We start from the raw sequence: 23,037 nt of genomic DNA on the forward strand, positions 1-23,037 counted from the left end.
GCTGTTAAAGGTTTTATAGAAGAATTCATTAAATATGTATTGAGCCAGCTTAAGACGGAAATTGTTATAAAAACTGGCAACAGTTCAAACAGCAAAATGTTCAGTTTATGATGGAGATATTTTACTCCCGCCTGGATTCTGTCCTCCATTAGACCATTCATGCTGGCCAAGCTCAAGTCATCTGCACGGGGCATGGCAATTGCTGTAACTGCTCACTAGGCTGTTCTGAGAGCCAAGTGAAACACTGTGATTCCAGCCAGGCGTTCCCTCTCCCAGAAGGCACAGTGTTCAGTGACACGTGTGCATTCACCTAAGTGCTGACATCCTCTGACCCCCTAAAGGTGGGGTGCAGGACCGTTGGAATAAACACCAGTGTGCATATGCATACATGAGCACACTCAGTCACACAGGTAGATGCACACACACATGCACACAGTATGTCCGTAATCTTCTCCTTGCACTGTTGCTTGCTTTGGGGTATCAGGAGGTGGTGAAAAGGAAGAAGGGAGAGTTGGGAAGCAACATGATATGATGGGAAAGCAAGTGGCTTCAGATGAAACAGACCTGGATTCATATTCCAGATGTGCCACTTTGTTAAGTGACTCGAGTCAGGTTACCTAATCTGAGCCTTGTGACCACCATAGGTATTATTAGTACATGTTTGAAAATAATGCTCAGCTTTGTGCCTGGTACTTAGTGGATGCGAGTGTTTCTGCTATAATGATTTACACGCAGTTCTGATATTCTCAAAAATCTTGCTGTAAATATAACAAGATAAAGGAAAATAGAGTTAGGTGCAGACTATTAAAATATATACAGTTTGGGGAATTCCCTGGCAGTCCAGTGGTTAGGACACTGAGCTTTCACTGCCAAGGGCGTGAGTCCAATCTACAGTCAGGGAACTAAGATCCCACAAACTGTTCAGTGTGGCCTATGTGTTTACACATACACACAACACTGATGTACACACAGAATTTGGCAACCAGAACACTAACAAAAACTGTAAAAATAAATAGAAATAGAAAACAAAAACTTTAACAAACTAAAAATTTAAAAGTCTTAATAAACAAAAGGTAAATATAAAACAAGCAACATGAAAAGATTCTCAACATCACTAGTTAATAGAGAAATGCAAATAAAATCTATGATGAAGTATCACCTCACACCAGTCAGAATGGCCATCATCAAAAAGCCTTTAAACAATAAATGTTGAAGAGGCTGTGGAGAAAGGGGAAACCTTTCCTCTTACACAGGTGGTAGAAATGTAAATTGATATAGCCACTATGGAGAACAGCATGGAGATTCCTTAAAATACTAAAAATAGAGCTACCACATGACCCAGCAATCCCACTCCAGGGCACACACCTTGAGAAAACTATAATTCCAAAAGATGCATGCCAATGTTTATTGCAGCACTATTTACAATAGCCAGGACATGGAAGTGACCTAGATGTCCATCAACAGAAGAAGGGATAAAGAAAATGCGGCACATATATATATATATACATATATATATATATATATAATGGAATATTACTCAGCAGTATAAAGGGACAAAATTGTCCCATTTGCAGGGGTATGGATGGACCTAGAGACTGGCATTCAGAGTAAAGTAGGTCATAAAGAGAAAACAAATATCATATATTAATGCATATATGTGGAATCTAGAAAGATGGTCCAGATGAACCTATTTCTAAAGCAGAAATAGAGACATAGACATAGAGAACAAACATATAGACACCAAAGTGGGTAAAGAGAGGGGGGTGGATGAATTGAGAGATTGGGAATGACTGTGTACAAAATAGGTCAGTAATAAGAACCTACTGTATACCACAAGGAATTCTAGTCAGTGCTCTGTGGGGACCTAATGGGAAGAAAATCCAAAAAAAGAAAGGATATATATGTATGCATATAGCTGATTCACTTTGCTATACAGCAGCAAATAACACAACATTGTAAAGCAGCTAGAACTCCAATAAAAATTCAAACAAACAAACGAAAGAATGCTTGACCTAAGGAGTATAAGGAAGGATGGCAACACGGAGCATGGAGACCAAGCCAAAAGGCATAGAGATCCAGATAACCACCAATAAAATCTCCAAAAGGGAGTATTTGGTTAGAATGAGCCAAAAGAAGGCGCATGGGGTAAACAGGCATTCTGCACAACACGGTATTTTTTTCAGCTTGCTGCATTCAGCTGAGTTGGTATACTTTGTGTTCAGATGTTTCTACTTGGTGGCACAAAATTTAATGGGCTGCAAAAGAATCACTTATTAACCTACAGGATTTCTGCATTTTATTGATGACATTCCCTTATGTGAGTGAGCTAATTTGCATTACAAAAATAAGATAGAACAGACTGTACTTAATATGCACTTCTGAATGCAATAAATAGTAAAGAATTGTGAAGAATTATGGGACGGTGCAGATGATACAGTAAAATGCTTGGCACAGCGTCTGACACAGAGTCTATGATAAATAAATATATCTTTCTCTCTTGAAAGATAAAATCAAGAAACGCATAAATATTTAGAATCCTGTCCAGAAAAGGGACCAAAAACCCAAACAGGCTAGGAAATTTGCCCTGTTACTATTAGACTGGAGTGATCACTCACCTAGAGCCAGACATCCTGGAATGTGAAGTCAAGTCGGCCTTAGGAAGCATCACTACAAACAAAGCTAATGGAGGCAATGGAATTCCAGTTGAGCTATTTCAAATCCTAAAAGATGATGCTATGAAAGCGCTGCACTCAATATGCCAGCAAATTTGGAAAACTCAGCAGTGGCCACAGGACTGGAAAAGGTCAGTTTTCATTCCAATCCCAAAGAAAACCAATGCCAAAGAATGCTCAAACTGCCACATAATTGCACTTATATACATGCTAGCAAAGTAATGCTCAAAATTCCCCAAGCCAGGCTTCAACAGTATGTAAACCACAAACTTCCAGATGTTCAAGCTGGATTTAGAAAAGGCAGAGGAACCAGAGATCAAACTGCCAACACCTGTTAGATCATCAAAAAAGCAAGAGAGTTCCAGAAAAACATCTACTTCTGCTTTATTGACTATGCCAAAGCCTTTGACTGTGTGAATCACAATAAACTGTGGAAAATTCTTCAAGAGATGGGAATACCAGACCACCTGACCTGCCTCTTGAGAATCTGTATGCAGGTCAGGAAGCAACAGTTAGAACTGGACATGGAACAACAGACTGGTTCCAAATCGGGAAAGAAGTATGTCAAGGCTGTATACTGTTACCCTGGTTATTTAACTTATATGCAGAGTACATCATGAGAAATGCTGGACTGGATGAATCATAAGCTGGAAAGAAGATTGCCAGGAGAAATATCAATAACCTCAGATATGCAGATGACACCACCCTTATGGCAGAAAGCGAAGAAGAACTAAAGAGCCTCTTGATGAAAGTGAAAGAGGAGAGTGAAGAAGTTAGCTTAAAACTCAGCATTCAGAAAACTAAGATCATGGCATCTGGTCCCATCACTTCATGGCAAATAGATGGGAAAACAATGGAAACAGTGACAGACTTTACTTTGGGGGGCTCCAAAATCACTGCAGATGGTGACTTCAGCCATGAAATTAAGAGACACTTGCTCCTTGGAAGAAAAGCTAAGACCAACCTAGATGGCATATTAAAAAGCAGAGACATTACTTTGCCAACAAAGGTCCATCTAGTCAGGGCTATGGTTTTTCCAATATATGGATGTGAGAATTGGACTATAAAGAAAACTGAATGCCAAAGAATTGATGCTTTTGAGCTGTGGTGTTGGAGAAGACTCTTGAGAGTCCCTGGAACAGCAAGGAGATCCAACCAGTCCATCCTAAAGGAAATCAGTCCTGAATATTCATTGGAAGGACTGATGCTGAAGCTGAAACTCCAATACTTTGGCCATCTGACGCAAAGAACTGACTCATTTAAAAAGATCCTGATGCTGGGAAAGATTGAAGGCAGGAGAAGGGTACGACAGAGGATGAGATGGTTGGATGGCATCACCAACTAGGTGGACACGAGTTTGAGTAAGCTCCAGGAGTTGGTGATGGATAGGGAAGCCTAGGGTGCTGCAGTCCATGGGGTCACAAAGAATCAGACATGACTGAGCAACTGAACTGAACTGAACTGAAGAACTTTGCCTTGTTTAATGTTGCTGCTGCTGCTGCTGCTGATAAGTCGCTTCAGTCATGTCTGACTCTGTGCGACCCCACAGATGGCAGGTCACCAGACTCCCCCGTCCCTGGGATTCTCCAGGCAAGAACACCAGAGTGGGTTGCCATTTCCTTCTCCAATGCATGAAAGTGAAAAGTAAAAGTGAAGTCACTTAGTCGTGTCCAACTCTTAGCGACCCCATGGACTGCAGCCCACCAGGCTCCTCCATCCATGGGATTTTCCAGGCAAGAGTATTGGAGTGGGGTGGCATTGCCTTCTCCACCAAGTGGCACTGGGGAGGAGCAATTATGGAGAAAATTATTTAAAGCCTTAACAAGCTGAAGAGGACAATCAGCAAATATTGAATGTCCCAATAACATTTTGATATCCAAAACAAATGACGACTTTTCAACTTGCTGAGAGATTTCTTAATTACACATTATAAACAGTCTGATGTGGAGCAGTTTGATAAATTAGTGAAAAGCATTGTGCTTATCCACAATGGGAAAATTGTCCACTCTGGTATTCTGAAGAAAAACCTTATGCACATTCTCGGCTGTAACATTACATTAGATGTTGTTACATAGTTCATTACCATTTAAAATTTAGCCTCGATTTCTAGATTAATATTGTGACATTTATAATGAGAGTAAATATATTGTAAGCTGCACAATAATCTAGAGTTTATAAAGCATATGGAATTGGTGAAGCCCCATATGTGAAATCCCAATTTTCTCTGAGAGTTGAGTAGGAACCATAATAGGAAATTTTCCCATCCTCTGATTCACTGTGGACAGCCTAAATACAAACATCTTGAGAGCAATTTCATACCATCACATCTACTGACTCAGTTACTGCTACATAGCTGATACATATGGTAAAATCAATTCCCTTGGACTGGACCTCCCACTCCAAAACCATCACAGGATAGCTAATATGAGTTTAGTGGTGGGCTAAAAGATGACAAGGGCTTCCCTGGTGGTTCAGTGGTAAAGAATCCACCTACAATGCAGGAGACGTCAGTTCAATCCCTGGGTTAGGAAGATCCCCTAGAAAAGGAAATGGCAACCCATTCTTGTATTCTTGCCTGGGAAATCCCATGGACAGAGGAGCAAGGTGGGCTACAGTTTATGGGGCTTCAAAAGACTCGGGGACAAGTTAGTGACTAAACAACAGCAAAAAGAGGACAAAGATGCAGCCTTGTTTTTGACGAACTCATAATCAGAGTGCTCTGTGTCCAAAGAAGAGGCTGCTTGGGAAACATTTGGAAGGAGAGTATAGAGTGCTCATTGTGAAAGTTAAGGGCAAAATTCCAGAGACTGAAGATCTATGTGCAGTGTCTGAAGGCACCCTAAGAGATAGCATGGCAAAGAAAGACAGATGGCATGATGAGACCAAGAGAATGGCATGAAGAAAGACAGGAGGCTTGAAACAATGTGGTGTGGTGAGATGAGCAAGAACTTCAGTATCACTGCAAGACAGAGTGCAAGGTTGGGACTGGCAGAAAACTGATGATAAAGATGCAGTATGGAGCACATTACAGAGCTTGGTTCACTACACAAAAGGGTTTTGGTTTAATCTTATTGTAGCCATCAGGATAAAACCAAAGAGGACAAAGAGGCAATGGGTCCCTTTGTCATTAAAGATAACTGAGTAGAAGAATGTGGAAGAAAAATAGGAGGAGGAGGTGGTCTGAATCAGTGAGATTCACCAAAATGAAGTTACACTTTGTTCTTTGTAAACGGAAGTGATATTTAGCCACTGCTCTCAGTGTTCAACCTGCCTCTCCTGCCTCTCGTGTATTTCTGGGTCTCATTTTCCTCAGTTATCTCCCCTACCCCCATCATTTGAAATGAGGGACTGTTTCAAATTGACAGTCAAATGGTGAAGGGTCTAGAGTGAGGAAGTGCTGTGATCTATTATGAAATGTAGAGAACTATGTTTATCTGGTGCAATCATCACGGGCTTCGTGGAGGAGGTGACTATTGAAGTTATGCAATTTATCAATTAAGAGGTGGACAGAGTAATAAGCACATTAATTTCAGACTCAGAATGATGATCCAGGCTCTCTTAGTGCAGTGAGTGGCTATCTGTCAGGTCCACCCTACTTCACCCCCGCTTGGAATAAGTTTCTGTGTTGCCAAGTGGAGAGTTAAGTTAGATAACTATGGCTGTTTTATGTGGTTCTCTAAGGTGAAAGGACTTGGGGGTGGGGGGGGGCAGTTGGTTCTTGCTGGATGGAGAAGGAAACGTGTCACTGGACCATGGGAGTGTAGACAAAAGTGGCAGGGCTACATGTGAAAGAATGGAAGAAAGTCATTCTGTGTATTTCACCAGCAAAAGAAAAGTTACACCATTTCTCAGCCAGCTCCCTCTAAGCCAGGGGACTGACTTTTAGAACATTCTGGTTTACTGAAAGGCTACCAGGACCTTTTCCTGAGTCTGAACCCTGGAAATAAGCTTCTAAGCTAGATGATGTCAGCTGAACTTGAGATGCAAATTATCCTCTGCTGTTCACATGGCTATTTTTAGCCCTTACAGTATGTGATCTCTCTCAAGGACAACAGGAATGTTCATAAACTATGCATAGGTCATGATGGTGCTTAATGGAGAAATAACCATTTGTTAACAGAGCATTAAATGTTTAAGAGTCCATTAGCATAAAACCTTTTTTTTTTTTTAATTTGGGACTATTTTCTAATATGCCTCACGCCACGAACCAGATGAGTGTTGCGGTATTGAAATTCATAAAGGTGCCTAGTCTTTTTGACCCTACCAGAGTCTAGTAGGTTTTTCACCTAATTCTTTGGAAATGTCACATTTAATCACTCAACAATGGCCAGTTAAACAGTCAGCTGTATCGCCTCATGGGTCCTTTGCATAAACATTTAGAATAATTAGAGGCTGAATCATGTCATGGTCCTTTTATGAGTGGAGGTGGAGGGGGTGTGCCGTTCCTTGCTGAAGAGGGGCCTCTGATCATTGCAAAGACAACGCTGCGTGAGCCACCTAAAAGAAGCCAAACGCGGCTGGGTCTTCCGCTTGCTTCTGTGTACAGAATTGCTGGCCATGGTGTCAGATTTTACCTCTCTGTGTCTCAGCAAGGGAAGCAGAAAGAGGGTTGATAGGAACAGGAGGCAAAAAGAGAAAGAAGTGGGTGGTGTTGCTATCTAGAGCTTTGCCAATCAAGCTGAGAAGAGCTGCAAAGTATTAAGAGCCAAAATCTCTCCAAGCCAAATTCTCCCTACTCCCCATGGCCTGTTGAAGCAGGGCTCGGGTCCATGCCAGGAAAAATGGAGACGGGGCTGCCCAGTGGACCAGGAAAGGAGGTCAGCACGGGGGACCTCTCAGACCAGTTCAAAAATACAGCATTTCTTTCCACACCTTTCCTTCACAGAGCTGAGCTTTCTGACTGGGCTGCAATCTGTAATTTATAATGCTTGAGTATGAAGACTAACTCCTGAATCTGCTGGGGTCAGAGCACCCCAAGTCTGCAGGTAAAACCCCAGCCTTGATTCTCCCAGGAATGCAATTTCAATGCTTTGGCCAGAGAACAGAATGAAATATTTATTATAACAGAAACTTCGGTCCATTTTCTTTCCCCATAACACTTGAATCTCCATTTTACAAATACCTCTAGGGGCTTTGGATAGAGAGTATATTTGAAAGATCAATGATGATTGCAATAGTAGAGAAGAGAACAGGTCAAAAATTGGCATTTCCTTTTTAAATTAGACTAACTAGTGCAAGTCAAAGATCTTAGATATTTTATTTGGTCTGTGCAGGAACCTTAGAGATGGCTGAGCTAACTCCTTTGTTTTGCAAATGAGGAAATTTATACAGGTTATATTACTTGCCCCAGGTAACAACACTAGTTGGTGGCAGAGCTGTTCTTGTCTCTGTATAGAAACCAAGTATACAGACTCCCTAGAGAGAAGTTTCATGATTAGTCTTATTTGTTATCAATAACAATCACAATAATAGCAATTACATTTCCACAACCAAACAGCTTTAGGTAATTTTGTATTTGAAATGGAAAATGATTAATACAAACCTAAGAAAGAAGAGAGTGATCATATATTAAATATATATATATACACACACACATATATATATGTATAATAATAAAATCATAGAGTTGAAACTTTGGCGCTCACATTAACATTCTCAGGCTAAGCTGAGATGTGTTTTAATTAACATCATTGATATAATTATACACTCACATATATTTAACAAACTTCAGCTACTTGCATTAATCATATTGACAAAATGAAGCATAGGCTGTATTGAGGGTGTTGGTAATTACATTATTCTTGGTCCTGATACATTGTATTATTTTGTATCAATTTGTATTTTTTTTACATTCAAATGCAAAACACCCTTCCATATTGTTATGATGCTTTACAAATCAGAATATACTGTGTCAAAACATGCAACATTTAAAATTCAAAACACTGTGAGTTTAATAGACCTATTTATAACCCCGACTACTGCACAGACCTTTTCACATTTACTAAATTCTGTGTGTTTTAATTTGCCAACGTAGATCGGCTTTAAAATAAATTTCCAGGGTTTAATAGCCATTAAAAAAAGTAAAATGATTTTAACTACTTAATCACATTCCTATTTAGATGACCTCTGTAGGTGTGAAGTTAATACCTTACTGAAAGTGAGTGGGAGAAGGAAGGGTTAGTTCACGTTACTGATGTTCACTGCAGAATTTCATTAAGGAATGATTTCCATTGTCTTCTTTCTTTACATTTTTGCTATACTCTCATCCAGAAGCAAGTCTTATAAGATCCAACTGAACCTAGCATTTGATTACATTTGTGCCTTAGTTGGGCTTCCCTGGTAGCTCGGTTGGTAAAGAATCCACCTGCAATGCAGGAGACCCCAGTTTGATTCCTGGTCAGGAAGATCCACTGGAGAAGGGATAGGCTACCCACTCCAGTAGTCTTGGACTTAGTCACAGGGGACACAGTGCCTTAGTAATGGGGACACAATGAAAATGATTAGAAAGTAGTCATCTGCTTCCTTTTTCTGTGATACCTTGATCTATAAAAGACTGATATTCCTATTGGGAATACTAAGAATTGGGGTGAAACTGGGAGAGAAAGTGTCTTCCACTATTCACCACACCTACTAATCCAAGTATATTTGATAGTGATTGCACATCAGGGCTTTTGTTTTTTTAATTAATTTATTTTTAATTGGAGGGTAATTGCTTTACAATATTGTGCTGGTTTTCTGTCCTATATCAACAGGAATCAGCCATCAGTATACACATGTTCCCTCCCTGGTGAACCTCCCTTCCACCTCCTATCCCGTCCCACCCATCCAGGTTGTCATAGCACACCTGATTGGAGCTCCCTGCATCATATGCAAGTTTCCACTGGATATCAAATTTTAAGTAGGTTAATGTATATGCTTCAATGCTACTTTCTCAATTTGCTCCACTCTCTCCTTCCCCCACTGTGGGATTTTATTTTCTAGAGAAAAAAATTAATTGCTTTAACTAAGATACTACCTTACAAGTCTTTATTCTTTTGGGGACCCATTTTTGTAACATAGTGTTTTGTTTAGAAAGTATTCTAAAGTCTTACTAAAGAGAGAGCTCAAAGAAGCTCTGTGTTCCAAGATGCCTAGAAACATGTCTCCCCTGGATGCCTCACCTTGCCATCTATAATCTTACAATGTGTGAAACATTTATTGGGGAGGAGAGCTGGCATGCACCGTCTGCTGGGAAGAAATCAATAGGCATGTCTGGATTGGTATACTAGACTTGTCTCCACAGTGGCTTTGCAAGTTAACAATTAATCTGGGTTGCAATTACTAATGTCTCTGCACTCTGTGTATGTGCGTGTGTATATACCCAAGTCAAAGGTTTGGAAGTGAATATTGACGAGGTTGATTACCATGGACCTACTCTATATTATTGAAAAGCATCAGGCTTCTCTTCAAAGAAAACAGAGGTGCCAGATAAGATGTATAAATGAAATACATGATTAATAGTATTAATCCTATCAAATTTCAAGTGTTTTGCTATAATCTTGATACAAATTAGTTATGCCTAGGAATGAAAAAAAAATGTATTTTGAGGGTTTGGTGGATTACTATAACCCTATTGGAGAATTAATTTTAAAAATACAAATAGACAAATGATTGTAAAAATAAATTGTGAGTTGTGTTTTCTTATTAATTTGTTCATTCATGCAGTAAATGTTTTGATGACCTACTGTGTTTCAGGCTCTCTTATAGGCAGCACAGATAAGAGTGGTGAACAACACGAATATAACTATTAGCTCTCATGGGGCTTATATTCTTTGGAAAAGAAAATCAGTATTAGTCATTCATTGTTAGCAATTCCTAGGCTAAGTTTAGATTCATAAGTAGTGATAGTCTAGTAAGTATTCACACATTTGTGGATTGTACAGTTTTCCAGTAACATGCATACATTTTCTACGCAGAGGCTCTTTATTGTTTTGCTTTTCTCTGACTGAATCCCAAAGATCTGCCCATCACTTTTGGACTCATCCAGCTGAGTTAGGGACTTTCTCCATTTCCAGGATCATGTTCCAAGAGTCCACAGAGGTTGAACTGAGCAGACAGTGCTGTGTTATTGCCTTCTGTTCAGCTTATTATCACCATGACCTCTAGATCTCTCTCAGTACCAGCTCTAAATAAATTTAAAACTTGAATCCTTGGGTGTCAGGCATTGAGAAAGAATGTGGAATTTGCACTTGACCTCATATCTTTTTGTTCCAAGTTTATACTCAGTACATTATAATAGACAAAACAAATCTCAAGGAATTTCTATCTCAGACTCATAGAGTTGATGAGGAATGATCCATGTAAATTACAACATGTCAGCTGTCTTTATTGTAGGGGAAAGCTTGGCTTCCTGTGTGGAGTCCTGGGAATTGGGCTATTAGCCATTTTGAATTCACACGCCTGAATGCAGAGGCTTGGAATGGTATAGCTGTTTATTCACAACCCAGATTTGTGTTCTTACAGAGGTTAGTACCTCTTACAGAGGTTACTTTCATCTATCTAACCAAATCAGGGCTCCACATGAGGAAATATGGATTGGCTTAGTATTAAGCCAGTGCTAAAGGCTTAGTACTAAAGGCCCCTAATATTATTGACTCCATAGTCATGGTTCCAGTGTTTAGCCATATCTTCTGGTCTTAATAGCAGGTGAAATTTTCTTGCAAAAAAAAAAAAAAAAGAGAGAGAGAGAGAGAGATCCTTCTGGAATTCTTGATGAAAGCATTGAGATTTTTTATTATTCCTTCAAAGAAAAAAATCCCTCCAACAGATCTTCTCTTCCTGGACTTAAATTCTTTATAACATGAAAGGCAAATGGGAAGGTAGAGTTGGGATTTTCCCTTTTTGACTTGTTGATTTATCTCTATGATTTCCTGAATCAGTAGTGAATCAGCTCATGTCCCTACCATCCACTGAATGCGGCACATGGGAAAACTGTAGCTCTGTTACTGCCATTCCTGGCTGTGATTTTTAACAACAACAGCAAAAGACCATGTTTGTGGTGCAGGGACATGAACAACAGTCACAGTGCTAAATACAGAGTGTGTGCAGTTCTTTAACAAATGTACCTCCATTTCAGGCACATTAGATGGAGAGGGTTGGCTCTCTAGATTTTGAGGTCTGAGTATCTTTGGGGAAAACTTTTGAATCAAGATTCAGCCACTATGATGCCAAGAATAAAATATATGTGGGTACTGAAAACAAAGGAATCACAGGAATCCTTTGTACAAGAATCATTACTCCTTCCTAGAAAGGAGATTTGCAGGTGGGAGGGTAGTCTGTGGTTTTTAATAAACAAGAGAACTTACCTGGTTGGCCAAAAGGTTCATTGGTGTTGAACCCAATCATACAAGGCTTGTCTTGGGCAGTCAAAAAATGGGTAGATCTCCATACTTGCCCTCCAGAATCTTCAAAGTTTCTTAACTGGGCTCAGTCAAGTATTCAGCCCAGATGCTCTCAATAACACCTTGCTTTCTTAAGTCTGCATCCTTGGAGCCAGCTCCCACTGTGTAAATGGTGGGCGGAGATATATTCAAAAAAACAGGGGAGGCGTGAGAAGCCTCAAATTGCCTGGGTCCAGCTTGTGGGTCAACCAGAGGAAGTCATTTCCTCTTGAAGACTTCATCCAACAGAAGATGAAACAGAGAGGTTAAGTAACTTGCTTGAGGTCACACAGTTGGCTAGTGGAGGCTCTAGAATTCAAATTTAGGCACTAAGGCTAGCAGAGATAAAGATGACAGTCACAATGTCATGCATTACAGTCTCTCCTGATGAGAAATCTTCTAGAGAAACTGTGTAATACCAGGACTAAGCTTCTCAACCCTGGCTACTCATCAGATATCTTCGAGATTTTAAAAATGTCCAATACCTTCTAGAGAGGGAATTGAAGCAAAAAGTAAATATTTGAATTAAAGATATTTCTCTGCACTTTTGCATGCTGTGTTTATCTACCAAGGACAGTTTATTGATGATGTTCCACTATGTTGGGACTGCAGTAGTGTTCAAGGCTGATCACGTTCTGACCCCAAGGAGCTTCTGTAACTGCAGACCATGTGTACACAGAATTACACAAATTACTCAGAAGTCTAGGTTGTTATGTCAGTGTTTAATAGAAGGATCTAATGGTGTCTGAAAATCAGAGAAAGCTTCCTGGAGGAAGTGACATTCGGGCTGCCACTTGGAAAGATGCGTTATTCTTTATCATATGTTGATTAAAGTAACATAATTCCATGAATACAAAGTCTCTTTTAGAGAAATGCAAAAGAAAGTTCAAATTACCGTACAGCTGCACTCATCTCACATGCTAGCAAAGTAATGCTCAAAATTCTCCAAGCCAGGCTTCAACAGTATATGAACTATGAACTTCCAAATGTTCAAGTTGGATTTAGAAAAGGCAGAGGAACCAGAGATCAAATTGCCAACATCTGTTGGATCATCAAAAAAGCAAGACAGTTCCAGAAAAACATCTACTTCGGCTTTATTGACACCTAAGCCTTTGACTGTGTGGATCACAACAAACTGTGGAAAATTCTTCAAGAGATGGGAGTACCAGACCACCTGACCTGCTTCCTGAGAAATCTGTATGCAGATCAGGCAGCAACAGTTAGAACTGGACATGGAATAACAGACTTTCCAAATCAGGAAAGGAGTATGTCAAGGCTGTATATTGTCACCCTGGTTATTTAACTTATATGCAGAGTACATCATGAGAAATACTGGGCTGGAAGAAGCACAAGCTGGACACAAGATTGCTGGGAGAAATATCAATAACCTCAGATATGCAGACGACACCACCCTTACGGCAGAAAGTGAAGAAGAACTAAAAAGCCTCTTGATGAAAGTGAAGGAGGAGAGTGAAAAGTTTTCTTGATGAAAGTGAAGGAGGAGAGTGAAAAGTTTTCTTGATGAAAGTAAAGGAGGAGAGTGAAAAGTTTTCTTAAAGCTCAACATTCAGAAAACTAAGATCAATGGCATCTGGTCCTATCACTTCATGGGAAATAGACGGGGAAACAGTGGAAACAGTGTCAGACTTTATTTTTCTGGGCTTCAAAATCACTGCAGATGGTGATTGCAGCCATGAAATTAAAAGACGCTTACTCCTTGGAAGGAAAGTTATGACCAACCTGGATAGCATACTTAAAAGCAGAGACATTACTTTGTCAACAAAGGTCTGTCTAGTCAAAGCTATGGTTTTTCCAGTAGTCATGTATGGATGTGAGAGCTGGATGGTGAAGAAAGCTGAGCGCCGAAGAATTGATGGTTTTGAACTGTGGTGTTGGAGAAGACTCTGGAGAGTTCCTTGAACTGCAAGGAGATGCAACCAGTCCATCCTAAAGGAGATCAGTCCTGAATATTCATTGGAAGGACTGATGCTGAAGCTGAAATTCCAATACTTTGGCCACCTCATGTGAAGACTTGACTCATTGGATAAGACCCTAATGCTGGGAAGGACTGGGGGCAGGAGAAGGAGACGACAGAGGATAATATGGCTGGATGGCATCACTGACTTGATGGACATGGGTTTGGGTAGACTCCAGCAGTTGGTGATGGACAGGGAGGACTGGCGTGCTACAACTCATGGGGTCACAAACAGTCAGACATGACTGAGCGACTGAACTAACTGACTGAACTGACATCATGAGAAATGCCAGACTGGATGAAGCACAAGCTGGAATCCAGACTGCTGGGAGAAATATCAATAACTTCAGATATGCAGATGACACCACCCTAATGTCAGACAGTGAAGAAGAACTAAAGAGCCTATTGATGAAAGTGAAAGAGGAGACTGAAAAAGTTGGCTTAAAACTCAACATTCAGAAAACTAAAATCATGGCATCCAGTTCATGGCAAATAGATGGGGAAATAATGGAAACAGTGACAGACTTTTTATTTGGAGCTCCAAAATCACTGCAGATGGTGATAGCAGCCATGCAATTAAAAGGCACTTATTCCTTGGAAGAAAAGCTATGACCAACCTAGACAGCATTATAAAAAACAGAGACATTACTATGTCCACAAAGGTCTGTCTAGTCAAAGCTATGATTTTTCCAGTAGTCATGTATGGATGTAAGAGTTGGACTATAAAGAAGGCTGAATGACAAAGAATTGATGCTCTTGAACTGTGGTGTTGGAGGAGACTCTTGAGAGTCCCTGGGACAGCAAGGCGATCCAACCAGTCCATCCTAAAGGAAATCAGTCCTGAATATTCATTGGAAAGACTAATGCTGAAGCTGAAACTCCAATACTTTGGCCACCTGATGCGAAGAACTGACTATTTGAAAAGACCCTGATGCTGGTAAAGATTGAAGGTGGGAGGAAAAGAGGATGACAGAGGATGAGATGGTTGAATGGCATCACTGACTCCACGGCCATGAGTTTGAGTAAGCTCCGGGAGTCGGTGATGGATAGGGAAGTCTGCCATGCTTCAGTCCATGGGGTCTCAGAGTTGGATATGACTGAGCGACTCAACTGAACTGAAAATAAATATGTTCAAAGTCAAGCTGGATGTGCTAATGTATACTTTGGGCTAAAAGTTAATAATAATTGTTAGAATCAAAATAAGTATTATAGTGTAAGGCATATTTAGAATTTTCCCTGTCTCTGCCTCTGTTCACTCTTATCCAAATGAGAATATGTGAATGTCACCCATCTACTTCTTGAAGTGGAGGACAAAGTTTCCAGTTAGTGGAATTTTGTTAGCATTGTTTTCAGGAAGATGCTGGAAAATTATCCATGTTCCTGTAAACACTGTGTCCACCATCACCCTCATTTAGCCCCCTGAATGAGCTTCTAGCTTCTAATTGGTCTTCTTAACACTGATTTTCTTCCCTAGTGAATCCATTCACCATGTACTACTGGAGTGAGCTCCCTGAAAAGCAAATCTGATGGTGACACATCTGATGATGCTACTGTTTCTTAAACCATAACACAGCCAATAACCCCACTACTTGGTATATACCCTGAGGAAACCAAAACAGAATGAGACACATGTACCCCAGTGTTCATCACAGCACTATTTACAATAGCTAGGACATAGGAGGAACCTAGATGTCCATCAACAGATGAATGGATGAAGAAATTGTGGTACATATATATAATGGAATGTTACTCAGCTGTAAAAAGCAATACATTTGACTTGGTTCTAATGAGATGGATGAACCTAGAACCTGTTTTACAGAGTGAAGTAAGAAAGAGAAAGACAAATATCATATATTAATTAAGGCAAATATATGAAATCTAGAAAGATGGTACTGACGAACCTAACTGCAGGGCAGCAATGGAAACAGATATAGAGAACAGACTTATGAACACAGGAGGAGAAGGAGAGGGTGGGATGAACTGAGAAAGTAGCATTGAAATATTTACATTACCATATGTAAAATAGATAGTCAGTAGAAATTTGCTCTGTGATGCAGGGAGCTCAAATTAGGTACTCTGTGCCAACCTAGAAGGGTGGGATGGGGTGGGAGGGAGGTTCAAGAGGAAGTGGACATGTGTATACCTATGGCTGATTCATGTTGATGTATGGCAGAAACCAATACAATATTGTAAAGCAATTGTCATCCAATTAAAAATATTTTTTAAAGTGTAAAAAAAAAACCACACACACACACAAGCCCTTCATGATCAGCCTCTTTCCTCGACCTTGTCTTTGCAGTCAACTCAAAACACCCTAGAGCTGCAGATACTGTGAACAGTTTCTAGAGAAGACCACACTCTCTCACACTCCTGTGCCTTCACATTTACTGTCTCATCTACCTAAAGTAGTTTCTCAGCCTTCAACCTCTACCATGCTAACCCTTACTTATTCTTAAATATTCAGGTCTACCTTCAGCTTCTTCAGGAAATCATTTCTTATTGTCCCGGTCTCAGCAAGATTTCTGTCCTACACATTCTCATTGCACCTGGCATGTCTCTCTCATAGACTTATCTAACACCATCAAATTGATGCCACTAGCCATGTGTGGATATTTAAATTTACAATGTAAACTGTCATTGCTACTGTGGCAAACAGTATGGTGGTTCCTCAAGAAATTAAAAATAGAGCTACCATATGATCCAGCAATCCCACTTCTGGGTTCATATCTCAAGGATACAAAGTTATTACCTCAAAGAGAAAGCTGTACTTCCAGTTCATTGCAGCATCACTCACAACAGTCAAGATTTGGAAACAATCTAAGTGTTATTCAAAAGATGAATTATATATTTGATACATATAAATATTGTTCAGCCTTATAAAAGAAGAAAATCTTGTCATTTTCAACAACATGAATGAACCATATGAATGGACATTATAAATAAGTGACATAAGTCAGACCGAGAAAGACAAACATAGTATCTCTTATATGTGAAATCTTAAAAAAAAAAAAAAGAAAGTCAAATTCAAAGAAACAGAGAGTAGAAAAGTAATTGCCAGGGACAGGGGTTTGGGGAAAAAATAGAGAAGATGGTAAAACATTACAAACATTCAGTTATATGATGATTAATGTCTGAGGGTCTAATGTATAACTTGGTGACTATAGTTGATAATCCTGCGTGTATAACTAAAATTTGCTAAGAGAGTAGAACATCAATATTCTCATAAAAAAAATAAAGTATGTGAGGTGATGTGGTAATTAGCTCAATGGGTTGAATCCTTTCACCATATATATATATATACACACACATATATATACACACATAGATACACACACACCCACACATATGTCAAATCATCACATTCTACACTTTAAATGTCTTACAGTTTTATTTTTCAATTATACTGGGTTGGCCAAAAAGTTCCATCAGGTTTGTAACATCTTACAGAAAAACCTAGAGGGACTTTTTGGCCAACTCAATAACTCAGTAAAGCTGAAAAATAAATTTACAATAATTAAAGTTAAACAAAAATTCATTTTCTCAGTCACACTAGAGTCACTTTAAATACTTAATAGCATGGGTGATTAGGGGTCACCATGCTGAACATCACCATTGCGAAACCTTTTCACAATTACAGAAAATCACACTGGACAATGCTGTTACCTTACTCTTTGATTTTGAACATCTTGGGGTCATATGTTCCACAGTGCTTTGAGCAATGCTCAATAGATTGGTTTGCTGGGAAAAAAAAATAGTGAATGTTATGATCTGAGTTTCATATCTGTTCTGTTCTTTCAGATAAGCAATCAAAATATAGTTTTTAATATAACAAAACACATTTTGAACAAAGGGGCCTCCAAAGAGGGAGGAGGAAAAGAAGGGCAGTGCTCCTGGTCTGTCTCTTGTCTTAAGCTCTGGGAAGGGTCAGACTTCCATCGTGTCTCACTGATAGGAAGGAAGGCAAATATAAGTTTAGAGTCTCATTCTGGGAAACTGTACGTTTGACAATTTTTTCTGGGTTGAGTGTGAAAAATGATAGCAGGTATAAATATTGCTCACAGAAACAGGCCATATCGTTTCTCTAGCAAATAAAGTCCACTAGACCATGTCACTTGTGATTTTTAGACAATATTAGTGGTAGCTTTAATGTTTAGTTTTAATTGCTATAGGGAGTGAATTTCAGCTTAAAGTGGTAAGAGGAGATATTAGGGTGATTTAAGTCATGCTTGATCCTTGGAAGAAAAATTATGACCAACCTGGCCAGCATATTAAAAAGCAGACACATTACTTTGCCAACCAAGGTCCATCTAGTCAAAGCTATGGTTTTTCCAGTAGTCATGTATGGATGTGAGAGTTGGACTATAAAGAAAGCTGAGCGCCAAAAAGTTGATGCTTTTGAACTGTGGTGTTGGAGAAGATTCTTGAGAGTCCCTGGGACAGCAAGAGGATCCAACCAGTCCATCCTAAAGGAGATCAGTCCTGAATATTCATTGGAAGGACTGATGTTGAAGCTGAAATTCCAATACTTTGGCCACCTAATGCAAAGAATTGACTCATTGGAAAAGATCCTGATGCTGGGAAAGACTGAAGGCAGGAGGAAAAGGGGATGACAGATGAGATGGTTGGATGGCTTCACTGACTCAATGGACATGAGTTTGAGTAAACTCTGGAAAGTAGCGATGGAAAGGGAGGCCTGGTGTGCTGCAGTCTATGTGGTCGCAAAGAGTCCGACACGATTGAGCCACTGAACTGAACTGGAGTCATTTGCCAGCCATTGACCGTGCGATTAGCCACTTAAAGATGCTCCTTTCAGCATGGACTGTTTTCTAAGTTTATAAGATGATTAGAAGCAATGCCCAGATCCGAGAGGATCAGGTATAATGAGCAAGGAAAATATGTTCTCCTCCAAAAAACAAATAAGACCCTGGGCCCTAAAACTTGTCAATAAAAACGAGGCTGATGCTGAAAAGAAGGAAACAAGAAAGAATAAAAGGAAGTTATTTTTGTTGTTGCTTCTGTTTGGTTTTCTGAATGCAACTGCACTGTATGGTCTCCTAATTCTACGGTTAGTTTGTGGCAAATATTCAATGATCCTGTTTCCATCCTTTTCAAAGTTGAATATGCTTATAAGCCGTATTGGTTCTCTCAAATCTCAATTGTAGGCAGGCCAGTGGTAATTGGCGCGGCTTCCAAAGTTTGGAATAAGCCCAGGAATAACTCCTACATTTAAATGACCCATAATTACTGGAAGATTTAGGGCTTCCCCGGTGATTCAGCTGGTAAAGAATCTGCCTCCACTGTGGGAGGCCTGGGTTTGATCCCTGGGTTGGGAAGACTCCTCTGGATGAAGGAAACGGTTACCCACTCCAATATTCTGGCCTGTATAATTTCATGGACTATTTAGTCCATGGGTCACCAAGAGTCAGACACAACTGTGTGACTTGCACTTTCAGTTAGCTGAATTTATATGATTTAATACTTCAGATTTAATTTAAGATTTAATAGTTGGTCTCCACTATCTTGGGACTTTCCAGATGACGCAGTGGTAAAGAATCCACCTGCCAATACAGGAGACGCAGGATACACAGGTTCAATCACCGGGTCAGGAAGATCCCCTGAGGAGGAAATGGCAGTCCAGTCCAGTATTCTTGCCTGGAAAATTCCATGGGCAGAGGAGCTAGGTGGGGCTACAGTCCATGGGGTCTTAAAGAGTCAGACATGACTGATCACATACACATACACTCCACTATCTCTGTTCCTCCTCCATTGATTTTGGATGGCAATTTGCTTAGTTTAAAGAAAAAGGCTGTATTGTGTTTATAGTTCTGGAAGTAACCATTTGGCAATATGACCAAGCTTCTACTCATACCATAGTTGAGTTAACTTAAGTACGTCCAACCCTAGAAACTGGGAATTTTCTAATTTGAAAATTAACAATAACACAAGGGAAAAGAAAACCCGTCCTTCACCCCACCACCCCAAACAACTGTTGCTTGTGTCTATAATTTTCCAGTATCTGTCTACATGTATACATGTCATATCGATTGTATTCACATACTACTTTGTATTTGTACTTTTTTCTCTCTTAAGATTACATTTCAAGCATTTAAAAACTTCAATTTTGGAAAAACGATAACTCTGATATCATTCCGCAGTTGCTGGAAGAGGCATTTACTGCCTCAGGAATCCCAACAAATCATTCCAGTCTCCTGTCAGTCTCCAATGACACCATTTAGGAAGAAGTGGAGGTAAGAAATAAAAAATAATGTAACCCTGTGAGGGAAGAAGACGCAGAGTTGCTGAATGCTGTTGTCTGACAAGACATCTCTAGAGAGACTAGGATGAAAACCGCACAAATTACTGAAAGCAATTTAAGGAACTGGAGACCCCTCAAGTGTGGAAAAGGAAGGTGTAAAGGATTGTGGTCTGGAGGAATCTGTTCTTTTTCGCAAGAACATGTGGTCAAGATGGCCAGCTAAGTGAGTTTGTATATTTGCAAAAGAATGACTTCTTAATCTGAGAAAGAAGGGTCATGCCAGTCACACTGCAGGGGGTGGGACAGGGGTGAGTGCAGAGTTTGCCTTGCACAGTTGCAGGCTTTTGTGGCAGGGTCCTTCCATCCCTGCCTTAATCAGACATTGCCCTTGCCTTGACCGTGCAAAAAGGGTCTTGATATTGTCTGCAGCTGTCTGAGCCATGCAGCTCCTGAAATACTGTGTCTCTGTGAAAAGGAGCTGCTACCTGGCAGAGTGACATAGCGAGCACACATGCATTCTCTGTATGCAAGCAGTCTCCTATCAGTGCAAGGGGTACAAAGAAGACACACTATCCACCTGTTTCTACTCTTCTGCCACACTTAGGTTTTTGTTTTTGTTTTTTTCTTAGGATGTGGCTCTTGAAAAGAGTGAGATCCAGGTTTATCATACAGTTGGTTGATGGAGAGAAAGCACTCAGAATTTAACTCATCTTTTGCCTTGGTGACTTAGATCTCAGTATGTGTGTGTGTGTGCTAACTTGCTTCGGTCATGTCCGACTTTATGACTCTGTGGACTGTAGCCCACCAGGCTCCTCTGTCCATGGGATTCTCCAGGCAGGAATACTGGAGAAGGTTGCCATGCCACCCTCCAGGGAATCTTCCAGACCCAGGGATCAAACCCACGTTTCTTATGTCTCCTGCGCGAGCAGGCAAGTTCTTTACCACTAGTGCTGCCTGGGAAGCCCAAACCTCAGTATACTTAAACTCAAGTTTTGTTCTTCTAATTAATGGGTTGGAGTGAGAGAGGAGAAATGAAAAGAGTGAGCCCCACCCTCTTCTCGATATCTTGTGTGTCCCTGGCACATCTGATTTGTTTATAGAAGGGTGTCGTCATGCTGGTAAGAATCATCAGTGGCTTGAATCCTCAGAAAGGACCCGTGGGTGATTTTCTCATAATTTCAGCTCCTGGGTTGTGCCACATTCTCTTTGTGTGCCCTTGACATTTCTGGTTCTGTTTCCTTTTTTAAAATAAGAGGGATGGACTTTATAGATGTCATCAAGGTTCCTTCTACTTCTAACACTTTACAATTCTATGACTTATTTATGGTTGGCCCTGCACAGTGTAGATGATGACACAGGTAGAAGCTAATAAGAGGAGGGGGAGACGTAAAATTTATCAAGGGCTTCCAGTGTGCTGAGCATGGGGTTGAGCACTGCATCTATGTGATATTCTTTCATCCCCAGCTATGGGGTAAAGAAGTCCTACTCCCAATATAAGATGAAGAAATAGGTCAGAGATAAATAAGTGGCTTTCAAACCAGCATGCTACAGAATCAGAGGAGCACAACTTTCTTTGACTCCCAAGTCCAGCCCCTTTCTAATTCTGCTTCATCACTACCTTCCTAGCCACAGTTATGCACAGGGCCTGGGCTGTCTCCCCTCTGGCCTGACCCTCTGATCTGAGGGTGTCGCAAGAGGTCATGGAGAGGACTCGACCACCAATTAACCAGTGAGCTGGACCCTGGCTATAGGAGGCTCCACACTTCTCCCTGTCCTTGGAAAGTCGAAGTACTCTCTGTTCATCATTCCCACAGTGGGAGACCATTGCAAGGATGCAGCCATAAGACAGCAAGGTGCTATTAAGACCATCTTGACTGACTACTCGACCGAACCCAGTTAAGGCCCCTTCATGACCTTTAAAAAATATATATTGGAGTATAACTGCTTCATCATGTTGTGTTTTTTCCTGTTGTACAACAAAGTGAATCAGCTACATGTATACATATATCCCTTCTGTTTTGGATTTTCTTCCCATCTAGGTCACTGCTTGAGTACAGTTCCCTGTGCTATACAGTAGGTTCTCATTAGTTATCTATATTATGTATAGCATCAATAGTGTATTTATATCTATCCCAGACTCCCTATCGATCCCAGACCCCCAATCCCTCCCACACCGCCCTTTCCTCTTAGTATCCATACGTTCGTTTTCTATGTCTGTATCTCTGTTTCTAGTTTGTAAATAAGATCATCTGTACCAATTTTTTTCAGAGTCCACATACAAACATTAGTACATGATACTGGTTTTTCTCTTTCTGACTTACTTCACTCTTTGAACTTTTAAGATTTTGCTGGGTGGGTGCAGAGATCTACTTGTCCTGTGGCCTCCCTGAGATAAACCATCTAGCAAGTCCTCTCTCTTGTTAAAGCTCCACCTACCAGTCTGCAGTTCTCGCGAGAAGGAGCTCCCAAACATGGCTACCGCCAGTGTCTGTGTTTCTGGAAGCAGCTGCAGGCGACCCCACGCCACCTCTCCAGGAGCCTCTCCAAGACCCACAGGTAGGCCTGGCCCATGCTCTTATCAAATTACTGCTTCTGTGTGAGACTTTGCGCCCTCTGAGAGTGAAGCCTCTGTTGTTGTTTTTTTTTTTCCAGTCCTGGGGGCTGGCTCCTGCAATAAAGGCCTGCTAGGCCTCAAAGCCAAATGCTCTGGGGGCT

General features: G+C 40.5%; 1 long non-coding RNA gene across 1 annotated transcript in view; it reads right to left on the reverse strand.

The window, feature by feature from the left end:
* The window catches only part of LOC110128443 (uncharacterized), a 41,190-nt gene extending 18,443 nt beyond the window's left edge, over positions 1-22,747 (reverse strand). Inside the window, exons 1-2 of the long non-coding RNA XR_002311174.2 lie at positions 22,644-22,747; positions 17,730-17,804 (exon numbers count right to left, since the gene is read on the reverse strand). This is a non-coding gene — a long non-coding RNA (uncharacterized lncRNA). The remainder of the gene's footprint in view (positions 1-17,729; positions 17,805-22,643) is intronic.
* Between the last annotated feature and the right edge of the window lie 290 nt (positions 22,748-23,037).

Source organism: Odocoileus virginianus, chromosome 28, assembly GCF_023699985.2.
Source record: "Odocoileus virginianus isolate 20LAN1187 ecotype Illinois chromosome 28, Ovbor_1.2, whole genome shotgun sequence".
NCBI lineage: Eukaryota > Metazoa > Chordata > Mammalia > Artiodactyla > Cervidae > Odocoileus > Odocoileus virginianus.